Genomic DNA, 12170 nt, shown 5'->3' with positions numbered 1-12170 from the left:
GAGACATGTTTACGTGCATAAATGAATATAACTGAGTATATAGATGGGTGTGTGTACATAAGTAGCAGTGGGTGGCATGAGACAAGTGGGAGGGAGAGAGAGATGTGGGGTTTGGGGAGGGGGGAGGCTGGGAGGTTGAGAGGTACAGACAAAATAAGAAGCAAAGTGGTGAAACATTGATTTAACTAATTAGGAAAATACATTGGAAATAAATAATGAGCTCTCTTACAGTTGATACCAGGAATTTTGACTCCCTTTATGGGTCATAGAAACATTCCACAGATTTTCTTAAAATATGTATCACATAAGAATGAAAAAAGAGAATGGATTATGAAATCTGAAGGATTTGGGCTTCTAATTTTTAGGAGCCAGGTAAAGCAAGTTTTCAGTTTTTTTTTAAAAAAGACATATTACAGTTTCCTCTAAAAGCAAACTTTTAGCAGGAAAAGAAATTGGTATAATTTACAAAAATACAACTTATACTCAACTACTAAGACTTCTATGCTCTTCCCAATACTATGTGTAATACACATTTAAAGCAGCCAATTCATGTCCCACCTTGTGTCCCCAAGGGCAGATATATATGCCTATTTCTGCTGAAATCTTGGCAGACACCTCTGAACTATTCTGCTCTATTGTTTTGACTTATTTATGCAGAGATTAAATAATGAGATAATTCATTTTCAACAATATATTCTGTTAGGATGTGTGGTGGTTTGAAAGAAAATGGCCCCCACAGGGAGTGGCACTATTAGGATGTGTGGCCTTATTGGAAGAAGTGTGTCACTGTGGGGGTGGCTTTGATGTCTCTTTTGCTTGCTTCCCTCAGTCTGTCGGTTAACTTCCTGTTGCCTGTAAGATGTAGCACTCTCAGCTCCAGCACCACATCTGCCTGCATGCCGCCATGCTCCCCATCATGATTATAATGGACTGAACCTCTAAACTGTAAGCGAGCCCCCTCATTTGAATGTTATCCTTTATAAGGATATAAGGAATGTGGTCATGGTGCCTCTTCACAGCAATAAAAACCCTAACTAAGACAGGAAGCCGAGGTAGTTTCTCATTTACTTCTATGTTGGTTATTTCCATCTTGTTTTTTGAGGCAGGGACATTCACTGAACCTGGAGCTTTCTGTTTCTGACAGACTGACCTGCCAGCAAGCTCTGGGATCTGTCTGTCTCTACTCCCACCCTAAACGCTGGGGTTATAGGCAAGAGTCCCCACATTTGAAAATAGATGCTGGAGGGTTTTTTTTTTTTAATGTTTTTTTTTGTTTTGTTTTGTTTTTGTTTTTAATGCAAATCGTCATGCTTGCACAACAACGACTTTGCCCACTGAGTCATATCTCCAGGCTCTAGGTTCTTAATTGTAATTGAATTGTCACCATTAGCAGGGGTGTGTGGGGAAGCACAGAGCCAAGCAAATTGTTTAAATATATTGGTAAGGTTTCATTTTCTAAGTAAAAGCAGAGAAAGTGGTTTGCCAAACCATGAGAACTTCCCTAGTGTCTAAAGGTTGGTGGTTTTTTTTTTTTTTTTTTTTTTTTTTTTTTTTTTTTTTTTTTTTTTTTTTTTTTTTTGTTTTTGTTTTTGTTTTTTTTGTAAGGTCTCATTTTCTAAGTAAAAGAAGAAAAAGAAGTTTACCAAAATATCAGAACTTCTTTTCCAGTGTCCATAGTTTTTGTTATTATTGTTGTCTCTTCGATTTGCTTTGTTTTATTACCCCTACATAAACTTGGACTTAGGTTCACAAAACAGCTCCAAAATTCCTATTGGCTGTGGAATGTTGAGTGAGGTTCTTATCGTCTCTGGACTTGTTTCTTCCTGTTTTGTGGGATTCAAAAGTCACCTGGCAGGACTGTTATGAAGATTAAATGAAAGATAAAGTGCTGGCAGATGCCAGGTATGAGATGTGTATATATATATATATATATTATACACTACTATTATTATAATGCTTTCAAATACCATCTTCATACTAGATCACATCTTTATACATAATGTAGCAGACAGGAAAATGTAATTAGCAACATTTCTGAAATTGTTCTCCTTTTTATTAAAATACCCCAAGAAGTTCCCAAGTTTTCATTCTCTAGCTAACTCGAACCACATTTTATTTATATTCAATAAAAAGACATTTCAGCCACAGTCCTGGAAATACTGAGAACTCTAGGGAAACATGAGCATGTTTTCTAACCTCATCCAAACCGTATGGTACATTGCAATCCTGCCTGCCATCTCCGCTCCCTTTGCTAAGGACACTTGCTCCATCTCCCAGTTAGCTGGCTCTAGGTGGCCATGTTCCCCTGCACTGAAGCTGACTGGCACAGCACTGGGCACTGGACACAGGCTGACTTGCAGCACTTGGCTGTCAACTGGCCTTTTCCAAACCCTTCTTACAAGTGGACTCAGGGTAGACTCCAGTTCTGCTCAGAATTTCAAAACAGTTCAATCAAGAGATGTTAACAAATGTGAAGTTGAAAACCCAGTATGGACATTGCATGATTGACAGTCTAACCAAAAACAATGGAACATGTTTCTTAGTCTTCTGAAAGTGATGAGCTGTGACTGGGGAATTATTTTGGATTCTAGACCTGAGAACAGAGTCTCCTAAACTCAGGCTCAGCATTCTCCCAGTTCAGGTATTCTGTGTGCTTTTGAGCTGGGCCTGGTAGTAGAGTCTCATGTGGCTTCCTGTGCATGTACCCTGATGACACGTGTCCCAACATCTGAGGACACTTGTGGCAGGTGAGAAGGGCCTGGAACTGGACTTAGGGATGAATTCATTTCATCCAGTATCCTCCCTCAGGCAGTGGCGTCCAGAGCATATATTTGTGACATAATTTTGGTGTTCCTGTCTCCATTATTGATGAATTCACTGCAAGTTATTTCATAATAGCCCAACTCTTCCACTCACGAGTCCACAGGCTAATTGTTACAATATGGTTACTTTGATTTTGTATCTGTGAAGATCGTTTGTCACTGTAATTAAAAAAATCCTCCATCAGTCACTTAGGGAAATAGAAGTATATCTTTTTCATCAAAGCAGAAAGTCTGGAGGTAATCAAAAGCCAAACAACACCAAGGCCATGGTCTTTTGCTCAGGGGTTGCAAAAGCTGTTCTTGTTATGGTGCTTAGATGATCTCCTCTGCTCTCTTCATGCACAGAAGATGGACCAAGCCTAGCATCTCCAGTCCAGTGTCTAACCTAGCTCTTCATCTGAGTTGGGTTTGATGGTATGTGGCTTACCCAGCTCTCAGGTGAAAATTCAGGAAACACACTGGCTCCTGGGAGCTGGGATTGTAGATGGGCTACCACACCCTCCTAGTGTTTGTGTTTTGTATGTGGTTTCTGGGGAATCGGAACCCAAGTCCTCAGGCTAGCATGGCGGGTACTTGTAGGACCATCTTCCAGCCCTAGAGTCCAGCAACTTTGAATTCCACATCACATGGGGGAAACCTCATAGAGTGTAGGTAAACATCTCAAGACATTATGGAGTCAGTATTCGAGAAGGCACACATGGAAGTCTATCCTGTAAATACCATGTGAAGGATGACACAATTTAAGGCTTTAAATCTTTATTCTTTTTAGTTAACTGTGAAGTTCCAGTTACAAAATTAATAATAAAATTAATTTGGTCATGTTAGAGTTAATAAAATTGTGAGTGTATCACAACACCACCTATTTTATTTAGGCAAGGAATGTACAGTGTCTTTTAAGTAACTTTAATTTAAAACAGCACTTGCTATTTACCATAAGTTGCTCCCAGAAATCTCTGTAGAAAACATTATTTGGGAATGTCTTATCATCCATTCATGCCCCAATAGTTAGGATAATTAAATTCCATTTGATATTGTGTTTTACATAGGAAAGGCTGACTGATGAGGAAAATGTGGTTTTAATTGTGGTTTGTCGAATGTCATGTGTTTCATATATAAGATGGCTAACTTGGAAATGAACAGATAAAGCAATCCAAGATTTATCTGATTGTAGCATTGCACAATCACCTAGTATTTTTGAGGGTAAAATGCCATGAACTCAGTCAAATAGTATATTAACTTTTTATTAAATATTTATGAATAGCCTTTGACTATATGTATATTTATATACTTTAATGAATATATATGACCAGCAATGAGTTAGAGGCTTATTATTTATATTTATTATTATTATTGAGTGCTCTGCTCTAAATTGCCCCTCTCTGAATACAGAATTCCTAATCTGCTATACACACACGTATACCTCCCTCTCCATATGCCTTCTAGGTAAGGCAGTGCATTAATAATAATCCTGACCTTTGCTTAGCAATTATTTAATCCAGGATGCCTTCTTATCATTATAACAAATGACATTCTGGGTTGTAACTAGGTCGCATGGTACTAACAAAGACAACGTTGGCTGAAACCTGACGTCTGGGGTTTTTCCCAGTTGTTTCTATCCTCTATCTCTAGATCGCTGTCTCTCATTTTTTTGTTGTTGTTGTTCATATCACAGTAACTTCACTAACGTCATCTCTTGACAAGCCTTTTAACTTGGGATAAGATGCTCTCCCTTGTCCAAGCTCTCCAGCTGGAGGTCCAGTCTGACTATAGTTTGCCTGTGAGGTTTTATTATTTTATTATTAATAATCAGAACAGCTCAGGAAGAGAGGCAGAAGGCAATAACACACCGAAAGCATCAGCAGCTTTTCTCCCCTATGGGGTCATCCACTGAATTCACAAGGAAGAGAGGAACTTTCTGTCTGATCTGCTTTTTTTCTGCTTATGAATTTGAGTGGGTCTCCTCTCTCAAATGATTTCACTTCTGTGTCCATCCACTCTCCCCACCTGATGTTGGTACCTTGTGATATTGCATTAACTCACAGGAAACCGGGAAACATTTCTGCATCTAACACTTACGGGTCCAGATATTCCTTTGAATGTTGGCCTATGCTCAGAAGTCCACTGCCAGGCAGGTTGCCCAACCGTTCATACCCTGTGTCAGCCATGGCTTTGAAGGACCACATTCACCTTGACTCTTCCAGTTCATTTATTTTCTTAGCAACTATATTTATCTTTGCAAATTGCAACCAGAACCCAGTGCCCTGACCCAGATTAGATGCTTACAGTTGCCCCACCTTTCTCAAAACAGAGCTCAAACTCTTGACCATGGAGATCCTCTGTAACCCTCCCCTCCCAGGTCTCTCTCCTGATTCCCTCTTTCCTTCCTCTGTACAGTACTTTGCTCGCTCACTTTAACTCCAGTTCTTCAAACAAGTCAACGTCTTTCTTACCCTCAGCAGACTGGGGTGGAGGCTGCAATGTAGCTGTGTGTGTGTGTGACCACTTCCCTGCCTAAAACCTAGTTCCTTGTCTGGTGTTCCGATTTCTCTCTTTACTTCTCTCTGCAAATATTATCAACCTAGAGAGGCCGTCCCTGATTGCTTTTCCTCTGTTAACTGCTGGCACTTTCTTCCAAGCACACAACCACATGTACACATGCTGGCATGCACAGTCACATGCCCATACATACGTGTTCTGCAGCCACCACCACCAGTTCTGTTCAGTGACATCATAGCTTGTTTTCTGAACTGCATTTGCAACATGTGGTTTTGTTTTTGGGTTTTTGGTTTACACGTGTGGTATCCATTTCCTTCCCTTGGACATGAATTCCAAGGCACTGGGGACTTATTTGTTCTGTACGGTTCGACTGACAGCACATGGCCTATTGCCAGGCCCGTGACAGGCGCTGACAAAACACACCCTATGTGGAATGAGATTAGCTTTATTTTATGTTATATTTTCAACAGAACTCAACGTAATTATTTAAATAGAAAATAGAAATGAAGATTTGGTGGCTTTTTTTTTTTTTTAGGTCTTAGGGATACTTGAGCAGCTAAATCTTGTTAATTCCTCTTCATGAAGGGATTACTATTCTATTTAGCCTGAGACATATATCTATAATTAGTCCAAGGCAAATAAGACCCCAGCCAAAGACTATGCACTGGACCAAGAAGTATACCTCAGAGTTGAGTCATTCAGAAAGGAATGACTGACTTTCTGTAGAGTAGATGCTGCAGCCCCCAGCCCCTAAGGATGGCAGTGAGAGAGACACTAACAATGGCCATATGACAGCTAGTCACATGTGCCAAGGGCACTGCACATTCAAGCAAAATCTAAAAACCAAGGTTTGCCTTTCCTGGCTGGAGATTATTTATCTATAATCCCTTTTATACAAAAGCATTATGGGTACTTAGGAACTTCAAACTTAATAGTCTCTGAAAGTCATTTCTCTTCTGAAGAGATCTCTGAGTACTTTGTCCCCAGAGCAAGGACAGACTTTAAAAATTAATGTATGATTTGGGGGAGAGAATTCACCAGAATTGCTCAAACATTAGACAAGCATATACAAACATAAGCCAGATTTGGCTGGCTGCCTAACCTGGCCTCATTTGATAAATATTTATTGGAGAATAGTCATGTTCATTCTTTTATATATTTGTCTTTGTTTTTGCCTTATGATGGCCGGGTATATGGCCTATAAAGTTCAGTTGTTTACTGCTCCTACGTACATGAGAAAACCATGCAGTCCCTGCATGAGAACATACAAGTAGGACTTGATTTAAAAGTGAAGTGTCTGGGAGGGAGAGATGGCTCAGCAGTTAAGAGCACTTGTTCTTATAGGGGATCCAGGTTCAATTCCCAGTCCCCACCCATATGGTGATGACAGCCATTTGTATTCTAGTTCCAGAGGATCTGATGCCCTCTTCCAGCCTCTGCACTGTATACACATGATGCATGAACATAAATGCAGGCACATGCTTGAAAACCAAACAAAAGTATTTTTAAAGTGAAACATCCAATTACTAATCAGTGTGAATTTTAAAATCATACTCAAAAGACACCAGATCCTTATCAGTTTTTGCTTGTGTACAACTCTCTCCAGGATTCTCTTGGTCTTTTCTCAAATAAATGCTTGGCTTCATTGTACCCTGAACATCAAATTTACAGTTCATCACCATGTTTAGCCCATTGGCAAGTCACCTCTTTAAACCCTGCCTATACTAATGTGTCATGGTATATTGCTGTTGCCATTTGGAGAACACCTCCCCACGTTTTTAATACCCCGTAGGAATCGTCACTGCTCCTTCAGGAGTGGTGTTCTGGAATTGTGTACATTCGTCACTGTTCTCAAATTTCTATTAGAGACAATTATATGGGACTCAAGTTCTGAAATAAGCAGGAAAGCACAACTAACAGAAATTACAGTTTTCATTTTCAGGCTCAAAGTGGATGTTTATGACAGACGCTCCAAAGTTGGAAAGGAATATGTCATATTTTTGCTTTGAAAACATTTGGGTGTTGATAATTTTCTCTTGTTCACAGGAAGATGTCAAAACTTTTATTTATTTTATTTATTTTTTTCTCTGTCATGTGAAAAATATATTGTTGAATAGGCAAGACAGTGCTAGTAGAGGTAATGTCTCTGTGTCTATGTTATGAACCAATAAATACTGTTTTCCCCCTGTATAGAATAGCTCATGTAATATCCTAGACAATAAGTTAGTGAAAAATAATAATTAAACAATTTAAAATTAATTTTTGATACTAAGTTTTGTAAATCAATTTATTGACTATTTTTGGCCTTTTCTTAATGTCCAGCCATTTAATACTAGGTTACTGCCTAGGAAGATATGTATATGACACTCAAGGAAAATGGCCCAATCTCATTTAAGTTTTATGTAAGACCACTGACAAGTGGTCACAGAAGGTCCATCCCTATACATGTTTCAAATCTTTGCTTCTATACTGATAAGCCAATACAAGTTGCTTTGTTAAAATTATGATACTAATGAGGGTAGGCAATAGAGGCATTTCATAGAGTTGAGAAGTATATAGTCAACTACGGTTTGTTCATCTGTTATCAAAGCTATCCAGATGACCCAGTGGAGGAGAAGAAACTTCTCTAATCCACAACAGTGGGAGATAGAGTGCATTCACGGATAAAAATAAGTATCAACTCTCTACTTTTTTTTTTTTTTTTTGATTTTTCAAGACAGGGTTTCTCTTGTGTAGCTTTGCGCCTTTCCTGGAACTCACTTGGTAGCCCAGGCTGGCCTCGAACTCACAGAGATCCACCTGGCTCTGCCTCCCGAGTGCTGGGATTAAAGGCGTGCGCCACCACTGCCCGGCAACTCTCTACTTTTACCACTCAAAAACAACCCACAGAGAAACTCACAAGAGCTAAAACCAGATGGTTCCTGGAAGGAAACATAGGGAAATATTTTTGTGATGTTGGTATTTGCAAAAACTTCATAGACAAAACAAAAAGGATGGAAATGTAAACGTCTAATAAATGATGCTTCTACATTAGAAACTACTACTCTACAAAATTAGGATAATTAAAAGACAAATGACAGAGTGGAAAGGAATATACTTAAGATTTATATCTGTAGAGAGTCTGGTATGTATATCTATATGTATACATAATAAAATAAGTTTCAAAGAGAACAAATCTTTGCCTAGATTGCTAACAACTACTTTTTAGTAGACAGTAGAATACAGGAAATATGACACAATGTTCCTGGATGTTCAGTTTACAGCTATCTGTAACTCCAGGCTCAGGATCCTTCTGGCTCCTTTGGACATGTGGTACACAGGCATACATGCAGGCAAAACATTCATACACATAAAAATAATAAGAAATTTTTTCTTGTGTAATTTTTTTTGAGACAGAGTTTTTCTGTTTAATAGTCCTGGCTGCTCTGGAACTTACTTTTTGGACCAGGATAAATCCAACTGCTTCTGCCTCCCGAATGCTGGGATTAAACTCCACAGAGTTTCTCTGTATAGCCCTGGCTTTCATGGAACTCTCTCTGTAGACCATCTGGCCTCAAACTCAGAGATTGCCTGTCTCTGCTTCCCAAGGACTGGTATGTGCTGCCATCACCCCACAAGAAATTTTTATAAAAGAAAAATGCAAACAGAAACCACAGAGACATAGACATACATACTGCAAGGCCTGAAGCTCAAATAATGTCAATCCAAGTATTACTAAGGATGTGGGGAACCTTCCTGGTGGGAATGTAGAGTGTTACAGCCACTCTGAAGACTTGTTGGCACTAAGACATATGCATAGGGTACATACTGTCTAAAAAAAAATGAAGTTACATATCCACAAAAAGTCACATGCAGATATATGTCTTCAGTAGCTTTACTCATAATAATGAAAAAATGGAAACATAATTACACACCAGGTACAAGTATAAAAATATTGAAGCATATTCTTACATGGGGGTTGACTCAATGAAAACAAACTACCAAGACACAACATGAGTCCTTTCAAAACACATGATGCTGAAAATATCCGATAAAAAAGGGTATGTGCTAAATGACTCCATATATGTGGCATGCTAGCAGTACTGGATGACAGAGCTTGGTTTGAAGGTGAGTACATATAGAAGTGACGAAAAAGATGAATGCTGACACTTTGGTGACATCATCTGTCCAACTTATCAATAATGCTACGCAAGTAGGGTATGTCTAGTGTGTGGTTTATGGATCATCAAAGATAAAAAAAAAAAAACATTTAAGTGGTCAAAGGTGTGAATAGGCAATTAAAAAGATACCCACGAGGAAGTGTTCCCCTTGGTTAGTCAACGGCAGATTCAAATTATTCCTATGCTAAGATACCATATTTCATACTCGATTGAAGGTAAATGTTCACTTTGAACTTGGCAATTTCACTCCTAGGTCTGAGCCAAAGATAAATAAAAACATAACAACCAGAGGGCTTGTTGCACATGTTCAGAGTCCTCATGGAAGGGGGATCTTGCAGCATTTGTCTTTCTGTACCTGAGTTATTTCACTTAGCACAGTGTCCTCTGTGTTCACCCTGCTACCATGAATGGGGATTTCTTTCCTTTGAAAACTGATTGTTCTAATATATGTATACTATATACAACACCCTAATGCATCCCGTGATTTCTTTGTCCATTCATCTGCTGATGGACTTGTCAGTGTCCTATCTTGGTGCTTGAATGTTGCTGCAGTACACATGGAGTACAGCATACTGATTGCATTTCCTTTGGCCATATGCCCGAAATGAGATTGCTGGGTCCTATGGCAGTTTTATTTTTTTTTTCCATAGGAATATCCAAACACCTTTCATAATAGCGGGTTGAATTTATATTCCCACAGACAGTGTGCCCTTAAGGGTTCCCTTTCCACCCCATCTTTGCCAGCACCTCTTTTTTAAAAATCATTTTTGTGAAATGAGATTCTAATACACATGAGGTGACTCTGACTTATATTTCCTTGATGATTAGTGATATTTAACATCTTTTTCTTACACCTGTCAGTCATTTGAGTAGAGTGGTGGTTACCAGCAGCTGGAGCCTGGGGGTAAAGGAAAGATAACGGTTAAAGGATCCAAATTGTTGGTTTAACTATTGGGGACCTAATACAAACCATACTGATGGAAGACAACGATGATGCAGTATATCATATCCCTGAAGACAGAGAATCACAAGCATTCATTCCACCAAAAAAGAACAAAGCGAACAAGGCCCCCGTAGGAGGTGATGGACACTTCAACCCAGTTGAATCTGGCCATCACCTCCCGCTATGTACCTCGTGAAAACACCTCATGATACTCCCTAAATGCATGGGTATTTTGTCAGATGAATCTCAGTGAAGCTGGAAGGCTTGAAGAATGGAATTGCTGCAGGAGTGTTTACAGCTGCTTGGTTACAGCAGGTCCAAACTGGAAAGGAACCAAATACCAGCCAACAGATTAGCTAAACAAATGTAGAACAATCATGGGGTTATGCTCTCCCACCAAGACTGACCAGCAGCCCACAGAGCAGCACAGAACAGCCCAGGGATGTTCTCCACAGCCAGAGGAGCCAGACACAGGAGCACTCAGCATGACTATAGACATACAGGGTTCATGGGGGGTATATCATGCTCTGGTGACGGAAGTCAGCACAACGGAGAGAAGGCAGGCTGGAAGGACAGAAGGACAGTTGCTGTGGTGATGGAAACGCCCTTGCCTTGGTTGAGAGGATTCTATGTGACTATATATTCTGTTAAATTAGTTGGTTTTAGGAATTTCAAAATTAGAACTCAAGTTTGATTATAGTTTACTCGGTTGATTGTTTTAAAAAATCTAATTCAACTGAGTAATTGAACCCTTTATCACTTTTTTATTGTTGTGGCTAAGCTGGCCAATAAATTTAATATTGCATTAGTGTTAAGAGCATACTTTACTTTGAAGAAAATTATTTAGGTTGTGTCTTTAAATGAAACTAGATTATCTTTCAGTCATTACAGCATTTAAGTAATAGTTTACGCCTCATTGTCAATACCATCCCAATATCATTATTATTAGGCCTAATTTCTATTCTCTCACAAAGAAGTATTTACTGCACACTGGGAAAGATGCTGTGGAGGAAATCGAGGTAGTAAGTAATGGCTGGATGAAAGAAAAGCTTCAGACTGAGGAACTGTGAGACCAGAGTACCACACTCCAACAGACTTACCTTGTAGTATCTGCGGTCTTCTCAATGTTCGGCCTCTACCGTGGCATTCCAACCCCCTCCGAGGATGCAGGGAGGATGGCGCTGGAGCTGGGAACTCCAAGATTCACATCTCCCTTGTGGGACTTAGAGTTAGAAGGAAAGGCTGCCGCATAAAAGGAACCCCAGCTTCTGTTGCCTGGATATATCCTGGCAACCTGTCAACAGAAGGGACAGGACTGGCTCTCTAGCAACTGCGCAGTAAACTCCAAAACAAGGGGTGAAGGAAGGGGAAGTAGACCGGAAGGTGGGCGGGACCTGAGCTTTCCCTGGGAACTAGACCAAGGTACTGAACACCCAGGAAGCAGAGGCAGATGAGCTTGCCACAGTTCCTCACGTGCAAACACAACTTATTCTGTTGGAGCCCACAAGGTTTCCTAGTGGCTGTACCCAGCAGGACTGCATAAGAGGTTGATTGGACCACAGGCCTGGGTACCAGGTGGCTGTAACTAGCAGTAACTTGGCATTGTTATAAACAGACCCTTGGAATAAAGTTCTGGGCCCGTTTGGATAAGGATCCAGGCCCACCTGAGTCTATCCTGTGTTTTGTCTCTGTTCTCTCTCCCCTCTCTAACTAGTCTCTTCTCCCTCATTCCTCAAGAGTTCCTAGGGT

The 12170-nt window shown here is 39.9% G+C and overlaps 1 protein-coding gene across 1 annotated transcript in view; it reads right to left on the bottom strand.

The window, feature by feature from the left end:
* The window catches only part of LOC114694773 (zinc finger protein 474), a 48225-nt gene extending 36516 nt beyond the window's left edge, over positions 1-11709 (bottom strand). Inside the window, exon 1 of the mRNA XM_028871821.2 lies at positions 11522-11709. The gene's annotated coding sequence lies outside the window, so the exon portion shown is untranslated. The remainder of the gene's footprint in view (positions 1-11521) is intronic.
* Between the last annotated feature and the right edge of the window lie 461 nt (positions 11710-12170).

The sequence above is a fragment of the Peromyscus leucopus genome, chromosome 19 (assembly GCF_004664715.2).
Source record: "Peromyscus leucopus breed LL Stock chromosome 19, UCI_PerLeu_2.1, whole genome shotgun sequence".
In the NCBI taxonomy this organism is placed as follows: Eukaryota; Metazoa; Chordata; class Mammalia; order Rodentia; family Cricetidae; genus Peromyscus; species Peromyscus leucopus.
The sequence above is the reverse complement of the archived record's forward strand: the minus strand, read 5'-3'. Positions and strand labels throughout refer to the sequence as shown.